Below are 22345 nucleotides of genomic sequence, written 5' to 3'. Positions count from 1 at the left end.
GGGAGACAGTAGCAGCATTTGTCTGTCAAGGGAATGAGGGGGTGTTCGAGGCTGCTTTTGGTCGTCTAAGGGAGAGTTGTCGGTGCTTTTCTTGTGACAGTTTCTCAGCAATTTAAGCCTTGCTAGGAGGCTGTTTTGGGTGTTGAGTTAACTAAGCAAGGATGGAGATGGGGCTGGAACAGTCGAGAATCGGAGATGGAGAGGCCGACATCCTGTGGTTAAGCTAAACCAGCGTTGACCCCATATCAATTACCACAACCCCAGGCTTCAACCAATGACTTCTAATCAAATTTGGAACTCCAACATCTGAAACCAAAATGTCAGCTTCACATGTTATTTCCTCTGGATTCTTTGTGAATGAATGCACAACGCTTATTGTAGCATGATGTCTTTGAATGTAGAAAGACATGTGATTCAGACGAATAATAACATTAAAACAAGACAATTTGGATACAAATAAAATAAGTACCTGTAATAGCAAGGAAGTGGGTAATCCAATCATGCTTCTTCCAATTACCACTGCTTTCTTACCTAAAATTTCTACACTGCATTGATTAAGCACCCCAATACACCCCAAAGAGGCACAAGGAATAAACAAAGGCTCCCTTCCTCTCATTGCAAGGTTTCCATGTTCACAGGATGAAAACCATCCACATCTTTTTCAACTTTCACTACATTTATAATCTTCTCCTCACACAAATGCTTAATCAACAATTACATTGGGTGAATCGATTGAAATTGATTACAAAAGAAAGGGTAAAAGAGTAATTACATTGGGTAATGGAAGCTGGACAAGAATGCCATGGACTGATTCGTTGTGATTTAACATTGAAATAGCATCGAGAACTTCGCTTTCTGTACATCTTCAGGAAGCTCTGTTACTACTGAGGCAATTTCAACTTGTTCGCAAGCTTTTTTCTTGATGCATACAAATGTGAGTGAAGCTTTTCTTTTTCCCACCAATATTACGCCTAATCCAGGTACCATATTGATTGAATTCTTCATATTAGAAACTTCAGTCGCTAATGTAGCTTTAATTTCATTGGCGATTGATCTCCCATTGATTTCTGCTGTTGTATGTTTATTAAATAATTATATTTTTTTAAATAACAAAAAACTTCATAAATGGTCCATCTTTTGTGAAATGACAGAAATACCCTTCACTTAACGGCCAAAAGCTAACGGAGTTAGCGAAAAGGACCATTTGTTAAAAGTTTTGAAACCACAGGGACCATCTGTGAGGTTTTTTGAACTTAGGGACTAAACTTGATATTTTTGAAAACCACAGGGACCATTTTTGATGTTTTGTCAAGTATTTTATATAAATTACGTGGTATGTGTGCATATTATCTGTTTACTTGATATCTATGTTGGATGAACGTTTTATACTAGTTTTAAATGATTTAAACTGTATATATATATATTTTATATCTACAAATATGTTGAGGTAAAATATGGGTAGATGAAATAGTTGGTGTGTGATGAAATAAAATGATGAGAGGTCTCGATGTTGACGATGTTCCAGTCATCTAGCGGAGTATAGATGACGACCATAGACTATTCTAGACAGTCTAGCGGAACGCTAGCAGGCTCGCAACCTGTAGGTGTTTGTGAACGATGTGTTCACCTATATACTCCATCCCCCTCATGGTTTCCTTACAAACATTTATTGTTGAGGAAACCCCTTAGTAGTAATTTCTATCCCGATGAAAATCCTTAGGCTAGTTCCCTTGATTTAGATGCTTTAGGGACAAAAAGTAAGGATAACGGGAACGGGTAATCGGGTTGAATGATTTGATGAAATTACTAAACTTAATTATCGTGGGTTGAAAACCCTATGTGCTCAACAGGCTCCCAAGCCCGACCCACTCAATTTCTTGTATTATAGGTAGTGGCACAAGAGCATGGATGCGTTGACTTGATGAGGGATTATGGATTATAGGCCAGTAGATATAAATAAATGTTGTAAGGCCTATGTTGTTATGTTTATGTTTTTCATCTGTATTGACAATGACATCCCGATGTTTAATATAATGAAATAAATTTCTTCGGAAGTGCTTTGATAAAATCTTTATCATATTTTGTTTTAGGAAAAATTTTTGCAATATTTTTCTTTAAAAGGACCCCCTGATTTTCAAATAAAGCGTAGACAAATCGGTTTTTTCTGACCGTGAAAATGGGGATGTCACAAAGTTGAATACCGATCAATGGCAACTATAGTTAGTGAAATACTATGGATGAGATGGCTCTTAAAGGAATTAGATGTCACACAAAGTGGACCGAAACACCTGTTTTGTGACAACCAAGCTGCCCGACACATCACAAATAATACCGTCTTCTATGAGTGTACAAAACACGTAGAAATGGATTGTTATTTTGTATGCGAAAGAGTAGAATCAAAGGCAATACAACCACTAAACACCAACACCAAATTCCAAATTGCCAATTGTCCACCAAACCTTTAGGGGTTCAACAGTTCAACTCATTGCTTGGCAAATTGGGCGTTCACAATCTCCATGCTCCAACTTAAGGGGAAGTAATGGATTAGTTGATTCTCTCGTGTATATTTGTTTTCCTAATTTTCCTCCTATTTGTTATACTTTCCTTTCCTTATGTATATCATGTACTCCCTCCTTACCAAAATTATAGTCCATCTTTTCTTTTTGGTTTGTCCCAAAATAATAGTCCACTTCTAAAAATAAATGATATTTTTATCAAAATACTCCCTCATTATTACTTAACCAACTAAGCTTTCAATGGAACATTAAATGCAAAGGAAGGATAAAATTATCATTTTATTATATAAAGTTAGTGGTAATTAATGATTTTCTTAATCTGTGTGTTTTTTGTCTGTGGACAATAATATTGGGACAGAGGGAGTATATATTTTTGATCGTGGTTAATGAAAAAATATAGAAGTATGTTCTACCAATTCTTTAATAACATCTTCACTTAAATTCTCGAACTTCAATGTTAGTATTATAAACAAAACATATACATTATGCAATTACATGTACAAACCTATACCACAGATAAACTAAAACTTATTCAAAACATTGGAGGTAAGATTTCTTCAAATGGCCAACTTAAATTGGGAAAAGAAAAGGCTGATCTTCATTGTTTCTCATTGATGATAAATAAAATTTTAGAGCAAAAAGGTTGCCACAAATAAACATGATATGTAGCAATTCACAAAGTGATTCAACACAATAATTTCATTAAAAAAATACAAAATAATTACAATAGTAGTTACCATGAATGTGAAACAATGACTTATTATTTTTCAAAACATCAATGAATGCGGTTCTCACCAAAATATAAAAATAATTTGCATGTGTATAGGTGTAGGAATAGAGAGAAGAACTGAATGGGGATTAGATAATAGCTATACACGAGAGATAACTTGGAATAGGAGATTAGAAGAGTCGACGCACCAAAGCACATTAAAAGTGTTTTCCTCTATTCTGTCAAGTTGTCTCTCCTATATTAAATCAAAATTATCATTTTCTATTTTTACCTTTGAAATCATGAGGAAAAGATTATATTTGAACGAATTATTAAAATTACTTGTATTTTGTATGAGAAAAAAGTTGAATATTAATCTGGATATGTTGATTTAAAGTATAAAAAATGAATTCTTAAAAATATTTGACTTTTTATTTCTTGAAAGACCCAAATCACATTGAAATTAAGCTTCCTTTCTCCACCCATTGGGTCTTTAAAAATGGGTGATACTAAAATAATATTCTTATAATGATTATTTTTATGCAATAAAAACTCTACATTGTCATTGTTTGCTTCTTTCAATTACTGAAAAATGGGTTGTTTGCAAGATTTTATATTTTCTTAAAAGATTCAAATTACATCAAAATTTTGCATTCCTCCACCCCCTTTGAGACGATGGGTGTTTGTTTAATGTGAGGTTTTAATAAGACAATTTATGTTTATAATTAAATTAATAATGCTATCTTTTATATCATTTGTCATCATGGGAACAATCCAATTAGGTGAAATTTTGACATTGATGAAGCCAAACTGGCTGGTTGTATTATCTAACTACTCTATCAAAGCGCATAATTGACTATGATTTGAGGAAAAGTTAAGACAAACTATTTTGATAATTGCATAGAAATTTATGGGTTACTCCTCAACTAATATAGTTGTCAAATGGTCCCATTTACTTATTGATCAATGTATATATCTAGTTTTGACATAAATCTTAATATCCATGTGTGTATAATTCATGTGTGTATGTGAAAGGACGAACCACTTAGTTGCATCTATTATCATGTCAAAGTTAATGTATTAAATTTCGGATGAAAAACATTTAGATATCAATTACTTGAAGGAGCTCATTTCTCAAATGTGTTTGTGGGTGGGTGGGTGGGTAGGGGTGTGTGTGTGTGTGTGTGTGTGTGTGGGGGGGGGGGGGGGGGGGGGGGTTCAAATCTCTTAAGACAATCACACTATAATACCAAATGCCTTGCAATTCTCTTTTGATCATATTAAGACCATTTGATCATATCATGCATTATTATTGTAAAGTACTAGTTACTATAAATTATTATTCTTGATATATCAATTATTACAAAGTTGAAAATTGGTTTTTACTCAAAGAAGTAAATATCATGGAAGTCGTGTGAAGCATAATGGTTGGACACCAGCTGGGGCTTGGTGTTTGAGAAGGTGGAATAGTATGCAATTTTAGAGAAATGGTTATTGCCTTTGAATAGTTAAAGTACAACTTTAGATGCACACTCCAAAATTGGAAAAACTCCAAAGGATAGGTATCATGAAAAAGCAAAGAAGGTTTTCTTCATTGAACATAGTGGTCGCAATGTCAAATATACAACCATATAATGCACAAAAACAAAATGAAACTCTTTGCCCTTTTTCCTATAACTCACATTGACATGTCAATTTCATAACCTAACATTTTTATGTAAAATGATCTGATTATATAAAAATACGTCATTGGAGAAAATAGCTACTGATAATTAATAAGGTTCTTTTTTTTTTTGTTAAATACATGAGACATATAAAATTTGTATCTTCCAAGTTATATGTCACCATTTTATCATAATACATTTTTTAGCCAAAAGTAAACTTTTTCCATGATAGTTTTAGGGATTTGGTCGATTTAAATGGGGTGGATGGGAAACATTAAAAAAACAAAAAATAATAATTGCAATTGTGTTGTTTTCGTGTTGGCGGGTTGCGTTTTGGCAGGTCAGAAAGTTCAACCAAAATACGATCCATACAAATAATTGTGCCGTATTTTAAACCTTAAATTGGATCTGATAAACTCAGACACGACCAATGTAACTCGTTTAATTAAATTGGTTCGCAGGTCAAAATCAAGTTTTTCTGTCATAAACAGTCAGTCACGTCCGTTTAATTAGGGAAAATTCTAGAAACAAATAAACTAATAAACACATCAAAAAAAAGTTAAATCTCACATCGTTAATTAGAGAAAGACAACGAGACTTACCATCCTACTGTGAAGATGATATGGTGAAGTGTGTTGTTTGTGTATAGTCGTATTGTGTAAAATCATGTTCAAGATTCAGAATAAAATACAAATAGGTCAAATCTTATAAATGAATTACAGAAATATTTTTTTTTTAATTCTTTTATAATATTTAGACAAAATTTCACAACTGGTCCCTATGATTTACAGAATATCACACTTTGAGGACTTTCTAGCAAAAAGTCACGCGGCTAGTCCCTGTGGTTGTAAAATTACATGAAAGGTCCTCCTGCCGTTAAATCTAACATTTCAGCTGTTAGATTTTAATGGAAAAAATTATTTTGTCATTGTACCAATATTGCGATACACTACAAACCTCAAGGGCCATTTGTGTAATTTTATAAATTTGAAATTTTATGTATATATATAAATTATAAATTTCATATTTTGTATTTATATAAATTATAAATATAAATTATATATTTTTATATATATTTATATATATATATATATATATATATATATATATATATATATATATATATATATATATATATAATTTCAACAATTTGATAAGTTTTTTTTTAATTTTTTTTACATTTTTTTTTCTATTTTTATTTTATAGTTTTAGTTATTTATGATTTTTTGTTATATTTTTATTTATTTTGAATCAAGTAAATAGACTTAAATTCGATAAACCATGTCGGAATTATTTTTCCTTTAATTTTTCTTATTTGCGAATTGAAGCGATAATGTTTTATTATTTTTTGTTTTTTATTTTTAATTTTATGTCCTTACTGCTCATGTTTTTTGATACTACACAGTTAATATCGTTAGCAACTTTATGTTTAAATTTATTATTATCATTATTTAACCTTTTGTTTTCTATTTTTGTTATAATTTTAATTATTTATTATTCTTCTATTGTTTTTATTTATGTTGATTCAATTAAGAAAAATAGAAAAACAAAAAATAAAAACTCAAACACCAAATTCTAATATACTCTAATATATTAATACATTTTACATTTTCATCTATTCTTGGTTTTTTCCTATTTGTTTTTTAATTTTTTAGTATTATTTTTTTTTAATTTTTTTCATATTACTTTTTAATTATTTCATATTTTTATTTTTAATTATTTCCTTTTTTTTATTTTTTCGTTGTTTTGTTTTATTTTTCATCAATTTGATAACTTTTTTGACCTTTTCCAAAAAGTGTAAAATATATGAATATATTAGAGTATATTACATTTTTGATGTTTAAGTTTTTTGGTTTTTTCTTTTATAATTTTGTTTATTTAGGGTTTTTGTAACTTTTTTTATTTTGATTCATGTAAATAAAATAGTTATATTTACAAATATAAATAAAGAAAATAAACATAACTTTTTTATTTACACAAATCAAGATAAAAAAAAAGATACGAAAACCATACATAACCAAAATTAATAAAAAAATGTGAAAACACCAAAAAATATGTAAAATGTAAAATGTATTAATATATTAGAGTATTTAACAATTTTGGGGTTTGATTTTTTTATTTTTTTTATTTTTCATTACTTGAATCAAAATAAATAAAAACAATAGAAGATTAATAAATAACTAAATATATATAAAAAAAACAAAAGGTGAAATAATGATAATAATAAATGCAAACATAAAGTTGCTAATGATATTAACTATAGAACATCAAAGTAAAAAAAATAAAAATAAAAAAATAAACCGTAATAACAAAAAATTAAAAAAAATCATAAAATTGTTACAAGGGCAAAATAGTCTTTTCCATTAAAATCTAATAGCTGAAAAGTTAGATTTAATGGCAGGGGGACCTTTCATGTAATTTTACAAACCACAAGGACCAGTCGCATGATTTTTTTGCTAGGAAGTCTTCAAAGTGCGATATTTTGAAACCACATGGACCAATTGTGAAATTTTGTCTAATATTTAAGATGATGGGTTGACTTGTGAACTCAAGTACTAACCCGAACATAACCCATATAATAAATTAGTTCCGGAGGTTCTTGATTCATGAGTTAGAATGTGAGAAGACTCAACACAAACTTTTTTATTTGTGTCAAGTTTGTATCTTGCGTCGTGTCGTTTCAAAAATAATACCCTTACAAAATATAAGATAATATGATAACATAGTCAGTTAACTTTTACAAATTACTTCATGGACTAAACTTTACCGAGCTTTAGGTTTTTTATTTGGTTAAAATGATATTATATTAAAAAAAATTGAAAAAGGAATTGCAAAATAAACGGTTGATAAAAATTTAAAAGATGCTTCTTTTTGTAAACTTCACCGATCTTTATTTTTTTTTATTTTCCTTATTTTTTTTCTTTCTTTTGCTTTTTATTTTTTTTCTTTTATGTCACAACCCGATATTTCAAGTCAATATAATGATCTGTATTGTAGTTTATTTTTGAATTAATAAATAAAAATACCGTTAGAAATGAAATATTCAAAAGTCTCAATTGGGATACATAAAATGATAGATATCGTGTCAAAGTTTTCAGAAATATAAAGAACACTCAAATCCAAGTTATAACGAAGAAGTTATGACCAATCAAATATACGCATCAAAACCGGTAAAACACTGTTAAGTTTGAAAAGTGAAATTTCAATAAAATACTTTTTAGCCTTAGAAATCTAAACGAAAGTCTTAGATTAGGTTAAACCATGAACGTACATAAAAAGAACGTCCAAATCTGACTTCGTATGAGAAGATTATGGTTTTTCTAAGTTTCAGACTAGCAATAGACAGCTAAAAACTCGGAATAAAGATCGAGCGATATTTAGCCGACACAACCTAAACGAGAATTAAGGATCTCGATAATAGTAGTACAATGGTAAAAAGACAGACGAAAATGGACGTCACATGAAGAAGTTATAAATTTTTAACGGACTTTTCCTGTCCCGACCAATTAAACATATATAATTAAAAATAAATTCAAAATATGCCGACGAAGTCTAAACAAAAGTTGAAGAGCATAATCTCACCTAAGCGGGGATATAAAGAATGTCAAAAACGAAGGTCATACGCGAAAGTTACGGAATTTCAAAGATCAGGGCACAAACTACGAGGTTGGTCCAAAGGGAATGCCCTGCGTTTTGAAGGGGACGACTCGCGTTCGCAGCACAGGGCCTCGGATTGACCACATCTCCCATATAGCCTTCTAGCCCGTCCTATCCGAATTCCGGTATCCGCAAAGACGTCATGCCTGACGAACGCGCCGCGTACGAGGGAACACCCTGCGTTGCGGAACACCCCGCGTTCGAGGTCAGTTCCCACCCCTATAAATAAGATGCGAGGCTTCCGAACTTCTTTTCCAATTTCCAACTTCTCTCCCATATTTCTCACTCTCGAGCCTCCCAAAAACTACCCCAACGCCCCGGTTACATATCCAAGCTCCGACGAAGGTTCGAAGCTCCGAAACTCCCGAGAAATTTTCCACTTTCCGGTCGAAGTGCTGCCCGAGAAAAGTCTCGTTTTCTTCAAATCATCACACTTACCAGGTGAATTCATACCCCTATATTTTCACGTTTTTACTATATTTTAGGGGGAAAAATACAAGTGAAACGCAAGAAAACTTATGTTAAAATGCAAATCGTTACATACAGTTTCTAACGCTTTATCTACGTTTGGTGTATAAATGTTAAATAAGTAAAATAACGTTATTACAAATGTTATACTTTTCGTGCAAAGTTGGTAATACACCAAGGTTTATCATTCAAATGAGACACACTTTTTGAAAAATATAATAGGTATAGTTTACAAGATATTCATGATATTTTTGAAAAAATATAATAGGTATAGTTTACAAGATATTCATGATATTTTACATATTATAAACACTATAAAGAGGAAATACTTACATTTACAAGAAAAATGGACTTCTCATACGTAAATCTATTTGATACTAACTTTAGTGAGACATTTGACTTCACGTACTTTCAAGTACGCATTTCAAGTCCTTTGTTATAAACCATAATCTCTTGTAGGGAGAGCATGATACTTGTGTATAGATCTATACAGGATTGACAATCTCGAACCTAAACTGTTAGCTACAGTTAGATCGGTAGGTTTAACCTACTTACACTATATTAGGTATGGAAAATACTTATGCATTCCGATTTTTGGAACTTTTAAAACTACCATTTATTTATGGAAAATATTGGATTTTCTAGAAACAAACTCAATCACTTTATACAAAAAGGCATACAATTTTTATACAAAAACGCTTATGAACTCACCAACTTAATTGTTAACACTTTTTCAAAACTACTTGTATTTCTCAGGGATTCAGTAATACAGGTAAATAACAACTTTTGGGGAAGGGATGCTAAGGCGTCAATTTTCAAACTTATTATATCATCATAATGTAATTTCTTTTGATACATGTATTACAAGCAAGAATGTAACTTTTTAAATTATAATTATGGTGGTTGTGTTTGCTTTCTTTACTATTTACTCAACTGTTATGATACTACATGAAGTCATCCGCCCTCGAACGATTCCGCCGTTCTGGTTTGGGGGTGTGACAGATTGGTATCAGAACATTGTTTATAGTGAACTAACTATATCGGACCACATAAGATATACAAACTATAAATGCAAAGGGACTAAAACTCTCTGACAAAACGCTTTCACACTAACCATACTTCATTAAATTAAAATGTTCGTTTCATAAAGGTACAAATACATGCATGCAATAGTTTAATGTCATGGTTAGAACTATACAAAAGTATTAAGACAAGTTGGACACTATGACTAGGCCCCAAAATATGTAATCAGATCTAGGATGAATATAGCCTGATCAACTATATTTATCCGAGATATGACCAACGTATGTCGGGGAATAGTCGTAGTGAGCAACAAGTAAAAAATTTACCAAAGTAACACTGGAATCAAACTTACAAATTTAAATAATATAGGAGTATTTATGACACTATAAAAATTATAATAAGTGAGTAAACCTCGAAATTTCGTTAGAACTAGGAATCGTCAATTAAATAGAATTATGCCTATAAAAAAACTAAAAAACCTTCATTGACAGGTCTATAATCGCAAAGTGCATACTTTAAGGTTACACATCCAACGATCTATTCGATCTCAATTGTATGTAATTTGTATACACTAGGTAACTATACGAGGACTCGGTGAAGGTCTTATCAAAGAATTATCTTTTTTTACCCTTAAGTTATATATATAATTCTCTTATCTCTATTCTCGATCAGATGAAATGGCAGGATTTTATATCCCCCGGGATCCCTACTACCCTAACCAGGGCAATGGAGGTTGGGTCGACGAAGATCCAAAAGAGGATCCCGAAGAGATTCCTAAGGAAGATTGAGAAGAGGAAGAGGAAGAAGAGGAAGAGGAAGAAGAAGAGGAAGCAGGTGATGAGGGCACTGACTCGGGACCCGAGGTCTACAATCCTCCCCAGGTAGTACCAAATCTCCGACAGAACTTTCAGGGCTCGGCTCCCCGCTGGGCTGTAGATATAAAACGATCGAGCAGGGAACAAGGACAACGTCCGCCCTATGGCATGGGACAAAGTTTTCATAACCTCAGTAATGGAGGTTTGGCTGATAGGGCACTTATTGTCATGATTCGTCGCATCGCCAACAAAGGCGAGCAAACAAGGGAGTACGCCAACCAGATCATGGACGTTGGTGCCACCGCCCAAATCATGGCGGAACGTCTTCATCGCCTGGACGAAGAACATGAACGAACAATAGAGCTGTAACATCCCAAAAATCCGTACCAAAATTTTTTCTTTAAATCATTACCAAAGCCATATTCATAAAAACATATCATAAGTCATAACATAAATTCAGAGTATCATTTCCTAAACATATTTTCATGATCAGAGTAAAACATCCTAGGCCGACTAATCAATGGTGTGTGCCATGCGATCACCCTGAGCTCTTCCCTCCGCTACCAGAAGTACCTGAAACCAAAACTGAAAATTGTAAGCACGAAGCTTAGTGAGTTCCGCCAACCTACCACATACCCTGCATTAACACATACTGTGCATACTGGGCCACGCCCGCTATTCCGGGCCTCGCCCACAACAACGACCCCGCCGCTCCAAGCCCCGCCTGGCTTCGAGCCCCGCTCGGATACAAATCTGTTTCTTTTAGGCCCCGCCTGTCTTCGGGCCCCGCCCGCTAACCACATAATACAAAATACCATATAACACATAACTGGACATACCCTACTGTATTCCTGTCCTAAGGCCCCGCCTGTCTTGGGCCTCGCCCCTATCCTGTTACTAGCGAGTCATGGAACCCCGTCCAAGCTCCTACTGTAAGTGAGATACGGGCCCCCGCCCACACTCACTCCATACATATCTCGGGCCTTGCCCCTGCTCTGCTACTAATGAGATATGGAACACCGTCCATACTCTGCTATTGGTGAGATATGGGACCTCGCCCATACTCACCTCCCTACCAGGCACATACATGCATCACACAGACACCAAGTATACTCTATCATGCAAACCATTCCTTGGACACCCGCCCGACATTGGACCTTGGTCCTGAATATCATACAAGCAAACAATGCCTAGGGCTAACCCCCAGGTCTTCCTACTCATAACTACAAGGGCCGACACTGTGGCCGTAGACCCATTCACACAAAGGGAAACTCACCTGCACTGCTGAACTTTTGCTGATAACCCTCTGACTGCTGACCGACAATTCTCTGAACCGCTGCTCCACTAGCTCCTCGAGCTACCAATATCAATATACATAACACTTAGATCCAAACAGAACACTAGAAGCCAACTAAGTCCACTCTTGTCAAATCAAAGTCCTGGTCAAAGTCAAACTTCTTGAATGACTCCACTCGCCGAGTCAACCTGTTGACTCGCCGAGTCCTTATGCTCTGAAACTCTCACAATACACCTCAACTCGCCGAGTCACCCAGCCGACTCGTCGAGTTTAACGATCTCTGAGTCCTATCTTGTCCAACTCACTGAGTCACCACTCAACTCACCGATCTAAGTCTTAACCAAAAAAGGTTGAGGTTCTGCGATCCAACTCGTCGAGTCCAAGAACAGACTCGCCGAGTTGTTCTTCCAACTCGTCGAGTTCCTACCTATCTTCATCCAACTCGCCGAGTAGCTTAAGTTCTTAATCCAAACAGTGGCTTTTCAAGCCATGCAGGGGCTCCATCTTGTAGATCCACTCTTCCAAAGTCTCTTCCTCACGTAAAGTTGCAAACTTTACGTGAAACCAAGGAGCTATAGGCTTAAAACACTCTAGGGCTAGGGTTTGGGGCAAACATGCTTTACCAACACACCAAAAACTGATACTTTATGGATCTCTGGGCCAAGACACACCTAGATCTGAAGTAGCAACCTCAGATCTGGACTTCTACCTCGAAAAGGCTCCTTATCATACCAAAATGGCCCCAAAACATCATCCATGAGAAGATCTAGAAGCAAAAAAGGCAAGGTGACAGATTGTTACCTTCAAACTGATGCTCACAACAAAAGGGTTGGATCCTCCAACTCCTTAGTGGTCAAATCCTCCAAATCTTCCTCTTCCAAAAGCCCCAAACTCACTTTCTTCCTTCTCTCACTCAACTTAGGGTTTGGAATCGTGTATAGAAGCTTCTGGCCGACAAGGGGGACTAAGGAGAGGACATAAGGTCCTTTAAATAGGGTGCAAACCCTCGGATTAGGGCTTTCCTCGATCAGACCAGACTCGCCGAGTCCACTTGCCTACTCGTCAAGTCGGTCACTTATTCCATAACCCGGATCCCACTCCGACTCGTCAAGTTCACCTATGGACTCGACGAGTTGACCCCTTGACTTAGGGTTTTCCTTTCCTTTCGTAGTCTTTCTGATTCTGGGTGTTACAAGAGCACACCTTTTCCCTTCAGAACGACATTACCGCTGGTAGAGCCGAGGTGAGGGAGTTCCGGAAAAACCAATCCGCGAGGGAGAGGCGCGTCATCGAGGCTGAACGTCAAGTAACTCGAGCTCAGACTTCCACGACCACATACCATGGTCCGCAATGTACCACCCGCTCAGAGTAGAGCATGTACTTCTTGCGCTAAGTATAGACTTATTGAGTGAGCGTTGGTGCTACTCTTTACTTTATGTATGTAAACCCGACGGATTGTGAGTACACAATTCGTGGGTCTGAATGTTGTCAAATTTTCCCATTTTCATTGATGTACTCTAGACCTGTGTTAAGGTCAAATTTTCCTGATCGATGTATCGAATATTAATATCAATGAGATTGACATGCATTTATTATTTCATTGGATATTTCATTAAGTTCTTAAAATACTAAGGAAATCATGTACTTATTGTTCTAAGTTTCTATTTGGCAATTAACTTACAAATTCGATAATGTTCGGAACGTAAAGCATATAATTACTAAGAAGTCTTATCAAGAATTCGTCTTTAAACTTATGGCAGAATCATGCCGCCAAGAAGGAATCCCCGACGCATCAATACCACAGGAACACCACCTCCACCCCCACCGCCCCCATCAATGGACAATGCTATTTTTCAGGTTGCCGTAACAGCTGTTGTGATAGCAGAGATGACACAAATGAGTAACAACGGCCCAGGAGGAGGAATAAATAGTTCTACAAATGGCCAACACCAGGGTCGTTCCGGGGAATGCACTTACAAGGACTTCACCAACAGCAAACCTATATCCTTTAATGGGACTGGAGGAGTAATGGCTCTATAGTGACATCCCCAATTTCACGGCCAGAAAAGACCAATTTGTTTATGCTTTGTTTTCAAAATCAGAGTAATCTTTTAATGAAAAACAATTGCGGAATTTGTTCCCAAAACAAAAATATGATAAGAATTTATCAAAACATTCCTTTAAAGAAATGTATTTTCATTATATAACAAAATCTTGGGATGTCATGGTCAATACAGACCAAAAGCATAAACAGAACAAAATAGACCTTACAACAGTTATTCATAACTACTGGCCTATAAATCAAAATCTATCGTTATGTCAGCCAACTTATGCTCTCGTGCCATAACCTCCAATTACCCACCCCATTATCTTCATTTATTTCTTAAAGATTTACCCTAAGAACCGATTACCCTTGTCCCATTCATTCCTAAGAATTGCCCTAAGGAATTGGCACAAAGTCTAGTGCTGCCATGGTTCTTAGATCACCTCTGGTGAACACGTAGTTCAAAATAATTAATGAACACATAGTTCAAGAACACCCATTGAACACACTCCGTTCAATAATACCTAATGAACACCTAGTTCAAAAACACCTAATGAATACTTAGTTCAAAAACACCTAATGAACGATTAGTTCAAAAACATCTAGTGAAGACTTAGTTCAAATATCCCTGGTGAACTCAATCACCTAAGGAACACATAGTACAAAAGCTCTTAGTTCAAACCATGTGATAATAATGTATATATCGATCCTGCAAAACCACTAATATTATTAACACATATAAATCATAATTCTAAAATAATCTATCCCATCCCGTCAATCCCCACACACTGACCCTATACAACGATCTTACGAGATCTAGCCTAAGGAATCGATATGAACAACAACTGACGAAGCTGCTTCGGAAATTCCCTGGCAGCAAACGGGGATCAATAAAGACATCAAATGAGGGGATTGGAATAAGTTCCACCACGAACCTTCGTTCGTAAAAGAAAGAACCACAAGACAATTAAGTCAGTGGTAGTTATCTAGATAACAATGCCTAGGCATGGTCCGACTATCATGAGGTATTATACCCCAAATTCTACATATCCCAACATCGAACTTTGCCTAGCAGTGGCCTAAATACATGAGGTATTTCACCCCCAGACGCACCCTATCCAACAATATAACACCAGACATACCTAGCAGTGGTCTATTACCGACACACTTTATTAGGCAGTCTACGAAGTTCCCTTAATTACTTCGTGAAAGAAAACGCTGACATATGAAGCTCGGTCGATCACTTCATAAAAGAAACGCTGACTCCAAATCTCTCTCAAAATAAAAGTATGGGGAAATACTACTAGAGTACTCCCGTACTCTCCCGTAGCAGACACACAAAATTGTCAAAAGATTTTCTACATGATAGTACTTCTGGCACATTATAGTACCCTGGTATGCGAAGGACTCGGACCCGAGAAGATAATAGTACCCTGGCACAAGCAGCACCCAAGATACAGAGCTTTGAAAAGGACTTCGTACATAAAATATACTTCTGTACGTAGGACGTACTCCACCGATCATCAATCTCACCCCACACGTATTCTTAATAAGAGACTACCCAAAGTCCAATCTTAATTAAACTAAACATCCCTATTTAAGTCTTAACCCATCACTAGGCAAGCCTACAATGCCTATAATCAATTTTTGATACTATCCCCGTTTAGGCTACGCCAACTAGTGTATACTTAACACAATGATTTAAGTAATAATATCATATATACACATCTTAACACATATTGAACCATATCTGATTCGCATGTTGTATATCATCAAATATATCTAACACGTATTTTGGACAATAACAAATACTTCACATACATATGTATATTTCATACTTTAATCAATACTCTTATTAAAATCACGTTCCTAAAAAGGACTATACACATGATACCTTATCGGATGAACACATAGTTCAAAAATACATAATCCGTACTCCCGGATCTTAAATTTGTCTCATTACCTAATCCATATTCCCGGATCTAAAACTAACATCTTGATCTGATCCATACTCTCGGATCTAAAACTAACCTGTTGATCTGATCCATACTCTCGGATCTAAAACTAACCTCCTGATCTGATCCATACATCCAGATCTAAAACAAGTTTATCTATTTATCCTTTTATCTCATGGTCCAACCCATCTTTTATCACCTACCAACAACCTCATCTACCCATGTTCTACCCAACATATTTTTAGATACAAAATACATATATAGTTTAACTCATTAAAACTTATAGAATTCATCCATTCCACAATCATCTCAAATAAACAACAATATATTATACATATAGCACGTATTTCATAGAAAATACTTAATATTTATGTGTTAGAAGAAAGTGACTACACACTCACTTGATCAGAAGATGATCGGGCAGCACTACGGCTTGTAGAAATAGTATTCTTCGGTGAGAACTGTGATCTCTTCACACACCGGACTTCTCGCGGGCAGAGCTTCGGCTCGGAAACTCTTTTCTTCTCGGGATCTTCAGACTTCGGGACTTGTTTCAGGTCTCGGGGTTGATATCGAGGCTTCGGGGGGTTAAAATAGGGCTTAGAGAGAGTATCGGGAGTGAGAGAGAAGAGACGGAGCAACCAAAATCGGATGACCCTTGATTTCTATTTATAGGGTGAAATTTCTGCACTCACATCGTGAGTTTTAAGTGTTCACGTCATGAGCACAGTAGGTCACTGCGTTCGTCACTCGTCCACTTACTCTGGAGGCTCCAGAAGGCGTCAGAAGTCAGTTCATGTCGTGAACACTGTTTTCATGTCGTGAACCCTGATAGTTTTGGGGTTTCGCGCCCGAACTTCAGAAATTCATAACATTCGCATACGAACTCCATTTTCGACATTCTTTATGTCGACGCGAAGGTGAGATTATGATCTAAAACTCTCGTTTAGACTCCGTTGGCTAATTTTGACTTTAATTTTTATATATTATTAATATATTATTTGTAGTAGGCCAGGACAGGAAAACTCCATTCGAAATTCATAACTCCTTCATCTGAACTCCGGTTTCGTCTGTCTTTTTATCGTTGGACTACTATTGATGAGATCTTCAATTCTCGTTTAGAAAGTTTTGGATAAATATCACTCGACCTCAATCTCGAGTTTCGGGTTGCATACTACTAATGCTGAAACTTCGAAAAATCATAACTTCCTCATACGAAGTCAGATTTAGACGTTCTTTTTATGCATGCTCTCGTTTTAACGTATTCTACGACTTTCATTTAGATTGCTAAGGCCAAATATCACTCTAACGTAAATTCACTATTTACGTCGCGCTGTGTCGTGCCAGTTCTGTCACGAAACTTCGACAGGTTATAACTTCTTCGTTATAACTTGGATTTCGGCGTTCTTTATATGTACGGAATCCTTGTAACATATACAATACCTTAGTTAAGATTAATCCTTCTAAACAATCATCCATCAAAAAGTCATTTTTGATGCTTATCGTCTCTAAATTGACTAGCCCAGATCTACGGGCGTTACAATTATCTCCCCCTTAGGATGATTATGTCCCGGAATCATCAACGAAAATAGGACTTGTATAATGATTCCATACGCTATCTCTTCATCCTAGGTAATAACCGTAACTTCTATGTTTCCTCGAATGGGTATTTAACTCTATGGCTTTCTTGACCACAGACGATGCCCAATCTTGCATCTGCTTATCGTACTATGTTGTACTTTCAATCGTAACCTTCGAGTTACCAAATAATTACTTATTGTGGACTCCTTCTTCTTTTTAGGATAAATACTTTCCTTTATCTATTGTAACAGACCGATGGGTCGTGCTCTATTGACCTCTCATCGCATGATGCGACGCTTAGACTCGGTCTTTTTAAAGTTAAATTCAAAAATGGAAAATACCTTCCTTCATATTCTAATGTGATATAATCACATTTCAGCATGTAGCATTTCTACCTACAAACTTCTTTCAACAACGAGCGCGATACTATCGATCGCATTAATTTCAACGTTCTGACTTAAGTCAGATGTTACATTTAACTTGGTCCTCTAGACCACGTAACATACTCATCGCAGGCGAACTCAAATTTATATGACCACTAGGGTTGGAATAACAACCATCTCAATAATCATTACCGAAACAAGGGTAATGACATACTCGAATAAAACGAAATCAATCACCAGCTTCTTGGTAACCTTTGTGACTTTCCTTGATCCAAGTGCGAGTCCTGTGCTTCCGGTAGTATATGCATCTACTACCTTTCACACCTACTCATACTCGTCCCAAGTATTGTCTCGCAGTCGACAAAGTCACCATACAAGAAAATCACAAAACAATTTAACACATACGTATGTGTCCAAATAATCATAAAAATTTCCCTAGACTCTACTAGGACTTCTTCATTGCATATCTTCAATCATCAATTCCACTTCAACTCGATTGCTGATGGAAATGCCGGGTGATGAGACAACCTCAAGAATTACACCAATCTCTCCATCATCCTACCAATCTAAGGTGTACTTCAGACGTACCGTACTCCTCTAAACGTACTGTTATTTCATAAGACATACTCTAAAGGCAAGATACAACTCTTACGATATCTTCTGATAGGTGTCATCCACTATCATAAGCCTTCTTCTTTTCCTCTATTTGCTCAATTTCTCTACGAGTCTTCACCATGACCTTTTGTGCACCTAAGCAGACATTCGGTGTACCAAGCGAGAATTTTAAGATAAGAAAGCTTTAATTACGATAAACGTATAAATCTCCTTGTCACTCCGAAACGTTTAGATGCAAGTTCTAATATCATAGTCATACGCTTAGAATCCTAAACACATAAGGTTTCCAGATCCGGTCGGCAACAGACCATAAATCTGAACAAATAATAGCATCAATATAGCTATCACACAAAACATTTAGCACATAAAAGCATTTTAGGCATCATTCCTAAAATGAACTAGTGATTGTGTCAATTTAGGTGTACTACCTAACATATTTTAGACACACTCCTCACAATCATTACTTAGCATTCTAAGTTTAAGTCTAGAAATTTCCTACAAATTCCTAGTTCGCTTAAACTAATGCTCTGATACCAACTGTGACATCCCCAATTTCACTGCCAGAAAAGACCGATTTGTTTATGCTTTGTTTTCAACATCAGAGTAATCTTTTAAAGAAAACAATTGCGGAATTTGTTCCCAAAGCAAAAATATGATTAGAATTTATCAAAGCATTCCTTTAAAGAAATGCATTTTCATTATATAACAAAATCTCGGGATGTCATGTTCAATACAGACCAAAAGCATAAACAGAACAAAATAGACATTACAACAGTTATTCATAACTACTGGCCTATAATCCAAACTCTCTCGTTATGTCAGCCAACTTATGCTCTCGTGCCATAACCTGTAATATAAAGAAAACTGAGAGGGTCAGGCTTGGGAGCCTGGTGAGCATATAGGGTTTTCAACCCACAATAATATAATTATTATATTCATTTATCAAACAATCAATCTGATTACCCACCCCATTATCTTCAGTTATTTCTGAAAGATTTACCCTAAGAACCGATTACCCATGTCCCATTCATTCCTAATAATTGCCCTAAGGAATTGGCACAAAGTCTAGTGCTGCCATGGTTCTTAGATCACCTCTGGTGAACACGTAGTTCAAAATAATTAATGAACACCTAGTTCAAGAACACCCATTGAACACACTCTGTTAAATAATACCTAATGAACACCTAGTTCAAAAACACCTATTGAACACTTAGTTCAAAAACACCTAATGAACAATTAGTTCAAAAACATCTAGTGAACACTTAGTTCAAATATCCCTGGTGAACTCAATCACCTAAGGAACACAGAGTACAAAAGCTCTTAGTTCAAACCACGTGATAATAATGTATATCTCGATCCTGCAAAACCACTAATATTATTAACACATATAAATCATATTTCTAAAATAATCTATCCCATCCCGTCGATCCCCACACACTGACCCTATACAATGATCTTACGAGATCTAGCCTAAGGAGTCGATATGAACAACAACTGACGAAGCTGCTTCGGAAATTCCCTGGCAGCAAACGAGGATCAATAAAGAAATCAAATGAGGGGATTGGAATAAGTTCCACCATGAACCTTCATTTGTAAAAGAAAGAACCACAAGACAATTAAGTCAGGGGTAGTTATCTAGATAACAATGCCTAGGCATGGTCCGACTATCATGAGGTATTATACCCCCAGACTCTACCTATCCCAACATCGAACTTTGCCTAGCAGTGGCCTGAATACATGAGGTATTTCACCCCCAGATGCACCCTATCCAGCAATATAAGACCAGACATACCTAGCAGTGGTCTATTACCAACACACTTTATTAGGCAGTCTACGAAGTTCCCTTAATTACTTCGTGAAAGAAAACGCTGACATATGAAGCTCGGTCGATCACTTCATAAAAGAAACGCTGACTCCAAAGCTCTCTCAAAATAAAAGTATGGGGAAATACTACTAGAGTACTCCCGTACGCTCCCGTAGCCGACACACAAAATTGTCAAAAGACTTTGTACATGATAGTACTTCTGGTACATTATAGTACTCTGGTATGCGAAAGACTCGTACCCGAGAAGATAATAGTACCCTGGCACAAGCAGCACCCAAGATACAGAGCTTTGAAAATGACTTCGTACATAAAATATACTTCTGTACGTAGGACGTACTCCACCGATCATCAATCTCACCCCACACGTACTCTTAATAAGAGACTACCCAAAGTCCAATCTTAATTGAACTAAACATCCCTATTTAAGTCTTAACCCATCACTTGGCAAGCCTACAATGCCTATAATCAAATTTTGATACTATCCCTGTTTAAGCAACGCCAACTAGTGTATACTTAACACAAGGTTTTAAGTAATAATATCATATATACACATCTTAACACATATTGAACCGTATCTGAATCGCACGTTGTATATCATCAAATATATCTAACATGTATTTTGGACAATAACAAATACTTCACATACATATGTATATTTCATACTTTAATTAATACTCTTATTAAAACGACGTTCCTAAAAGGGACTATACATATGATACCTTATCAAATAAACACGTAGTTCAAAAATACATAATCCGTACTCCCGGATCTTAAATTTGCCTCATTACCTAGTCCATATTCTCAGATCTAAAACTAACCTCTTGATTTGATCCATACTCTCGGATCGAAAACTAACCTTTTGATCTAATCCATACTCTCGGATCTAAAACTAACCTCCTGATCTGATCCATACATCCAGATCTAAAACAAGTTTATCTATTTATCCTTTTATCTCACGGTCCACCCCATCTTCTATCACCTACCAACAACATCATCTACCCATGTTCTACCCAACGTATTTTTAGATTCAAAATACATATATAGTTTAACTCATTAAAACTTATATAATTCATCCATTCCAGAATCATCTCAAATAAACAACAATATATTATACTGATGGAACATGTACCTCCGACGGCGCTTCTGGTCTTCTGTTGCGATGGAGATCTGCAAGTCACCATCAGAGAGACGCGTTAGAGCCGCCCCAGGGACTGTGCCCCGGGAGCGGGCTCCGACGGTCAAGTTAGATTAGCTAGAAGATCTGAGATGGACATCCATAGCTGGAGAGAACCATCTTGGTGCTGGTGGTGGCTGACGGCGGCGGGTGGCGTCTGAGCCACCCGACCGGAGTGTAGCGACGGCTGAGCCATGGGGAAGTCTAGTGGTGGCTGAGCCACTTGGGGGAGAGTCTAGGGGGAAGGTCCTCCTCCATGGAGGAGGTACTGTTCATTATATAGGGGACAATTAGGTCAGGCCTTGGGCCTGCCCAAATCAGGCCCAACTAGCAAGGAGTTGGGCAAGCCGCCCGGAGGCGCCGGGCGGGGCTGGTGGGCGCGCACTAGGAGAGGATGGCAAGGGAGTGCCAGGCGGGGGAGCGCCTGGCCGAGCCGACAGGAGAGTCCCCAGCAGGGCTGGCAAGGGAGTCCCCAGCAAGGGCTGGCAAAGGAGTCCCCAGCAAGGGCTGGCAAGGGAACGCCAGGCAGGGGCGTGCCAGGCCAAGCTGGCGTGCTAGAGCAGGCTTGGCCACGCTAGTGGACCATTCCTCATCAAGTCCCCCCAGTCTGGTGTTATTG

The 22345-nt window shown here is 36.3% G+C and overlaps 1 pseudogene; it reads right to left on the bottom strand.

Moving 5' to 3' along the window:
• Nucleotides 1-223: 223 nt before the first annotated feature.
• Nucleotides 224-21922, bottom strand: LOC145099664 (bifunctional protein FolD 1, mitochondrial-like; annotated as a pseudogene).
• Nucleotides 21923-22345: the final 423 nt, after the last annotated feature.

This window comes from Lactuca serriola, chromosome 4 (assembly GCF_051521515.1).
Source record: "Lactuca serriola cultivar US96UC23 chromosome 4, Lser_US96UC23_V15, whole genome shotgun sequence".
NCBI classification, from domain to species: Eukaryota; Viridiplantae; Streptophyta; class Magnoliopsida; order Asterales; family Asteraceae; genus Lactuca; species Lactuca serriola.
The sequence above is the reverse complement of the archived record's forward strand: the minus strand, read 5'-3'. Positions and strand labels throughout refer to the sequence as shown.